This window comes from Silurus aristotelis (assembly GCF_946808225.1).
Source record: "Silurus aristotelis genome assembly, chromosome: 6".
NCBI classification, from domain to species: Eukaryota; Metazoa; Chordata; class Actinopteri; order Siluriformes; family Siluridae; genus Silurus; species Silurus aristotelis.
Window position 1 is genome coordinate 14,574,725 of NC_139579.1, and position 2,500 is coordinate 14,577,224.

At 40.1% G+C, this 2,500-nt stretch overlaps 1 protein-coding gene across 3 annotated transcripts in view; it reads left to right on the forward strand.

The window, feature by feature from the left end:
* The window catches only part of LOC310727348 (death-associated protein kinase 2), a 27,013-nt gene that overhangs the window by 705 nt on the left and 23,808 nt on the right, over positions 1-2,500 (forward strand). The window lies entirely within an intron of this gene.

The following is a 2,500-nucleotide window of genomic DNA, read 5'->3' on the forward strand; positions in this document are numbered from 1 at the left end:
CATCATGCATTGTAGTTCTGCATGTTCCCCACCCCACTCACCCCACTCACCCCTGCCTGGGGCATCTCAGGAATTACAGAAATTACAGAAATGTCTGCGTGGTGGTGACTGGTTTCTCCTCAGCAGTTACACAGTGCAGAAAACTCAGTGGCACAGCATGAGACACAACACTCAGAAGAGTGTGTGTGTGTGTGTGTGTGTGTGTGTGTGTGTGTGTGTGTGTGTGTGTGTGTGTGTGTGTGTGTTTGTGTGGGGGGGTGAGTGGTGTAGTGAATGAAATGGATGGAAAACCCTTAGTTTTTTTGTTAATATTATTACTTGGTGTCAATTCAGTTTTCAGTGTTGTGGAATGAGACTTTGTTTATTACCCATAATACATGGTTTTATGATTGATAGATCTGCATGTGTATGTACCTTATCCAAGTGTGTGTGTGTGTGTGTGTGTGTGTGTGTGTGTGTGTGTGTGTGTGTGTGTGTGTGTTTCCTGCATGTAAACAATTAAATAGTTCTAATAAAATATATCCAGTAATAATAATCATAGAGGAATGTTGAAGGGACTTCATTAGACTCTATTGAGTTTTGTTTGTTTTTCTCTTCCTGAAATTACCCATAAGCTCTGCCTTTTTTTCTCTAAAAGGAAAACAGAAAAGTTAACCCTTGAGCTGCTCGTTCACTCAGCACTTCCTGTGGTCTTGATTGTGTTCTGTTCTGTAGCTCTGTACTTCTCCATTCACTGTGTTCAGTTCTTTACCTCTACGTGTGTGCTGAATCTGATGTTTATTCAGAAGTTTCAGCTGCTTTTTCATAATGAAACACTTCAACTTTTCTTCATGTATTATTTCTCATAGCATTTTACTCTTCTGTGTATTCTATTTCACTGTATGTCCATGTAAATCCCAAACGCAATCTGTCATAAACAGTAGCTGGGATTATTGATTCTGTTGAAATGAGTTTTCCAAACACATCTGCAGGGTTTAGTGTTTCAGGTAGAGTTTATAAGTGTGGAGCTGTGGACAGTTCTTCAGGTTTCATTTATACTATGAGAACTCCTCTCTCACGCATGGAGTTGTAGGTAATATCTGAAAAATGGTCCACAACTCCATATTTATAAACACTGAAGAGTAAATAATCCCAGGTACTGTTTACAACGGATAGTATTTGGGACTCACATGGACACACAGTGAACATCTGAACATACAACACCACAGTGCAGAAGCCCTGAATTAAACTTTCAGAATTTTCCTCATGCCTTTACTCCGATCAGACTGCATGATCGTTATGGTTTTGAAACTCAGATGTTCTGCTAAAGCGAGATGAACACCAGGTTCATGCTGTGGCAGTGCAGTTAGAGGTGGTGGAAGTTGGCTCAGCTTTAGCAGTACTGCCCCTTATGGCAATTGTTCCTCTGTGGTTTATGGCTCAAGAGTGACTGTTCCTGATTGAATGAATTTTACTGTCGTGTTTTGTGATTAATTTCCTTCTAAGACTCTGAAGGAAGCCAGTGGGAGGGGGGGAGATAAGGAGGAAAATGATTGGGGCTGTTATCAGGAAAATACTTATAAACCCCTGATGGAATATGGTGGAGATAAAGTCTGTGTGTGTGTGTGTGTGTGTGTGTGTGTGTGTGTGTGTGTGTGTGTGTGTAAAGAATTGTGTAAAGAGCTCAGTGTGAAGTCTGTGCTCAACACCACATTAGCCGTTTACTATCTACCGTAATTTCCGGACTATAAAGCGCACCCATATATAAGCCGAAGCACTGAATTTTACAAAGATTTTTATTTTGAACATAAATAAGCCGCACCTGTCTATATGCCGCAGGTGTCTACACTGAAACTGATGAACTTTACACAGGCTTTAATGAAAGACACGTTACACACGGTGTAACAGTTGAAATATGTTGTGGCACCTTTAAGAGCAGAGCAGTATTTTGGGAAAAGACCGGCACAGCATTTTTTCCTTTATTACTGCATGTTAGCAAGACTGAGGAATATGTCCTTATTATCTGATGCTGATTTCTAAGTTTCTTTGACTAACCCATAATGCTGTTGCCAAGAAAAATAAAAAAGCACGAGTTTTGGAAACCTGTCTGTGCTTATATGATTTCTGTTGTAAATAGAGTTAGCGAGCTCTCCCTTCACCCAGACTCAACGCGTTACAACGGCTTGTATCTAAACAGTAGCCTACCAAGAAAGTCATTGTTCACTTTCTTCCTCCTTCCTTTCACAACTATTTCTCTCGGGAGTTTATCTTTTGGCATCGTCGTGCGTAAAAAAAAAAAAAAAACTTTTTTACTCCCGATGCCGTGCAGCTCAGAACACAGGTGAGGTGCGTTTTTTTTTATTTCCGTTCGGAAATTTCATTGGTCTAATGTTATGGGGTTCAGTTTTTTGGCTTGAAGTTTGTGAAACCGGGAAAAACCCAGGAAAAATTCATAAATAAGTAGCTGCTTATAGTCCGAAAAATACGGTATATCAGTCTCTCATCTACATTCTCCATTCGT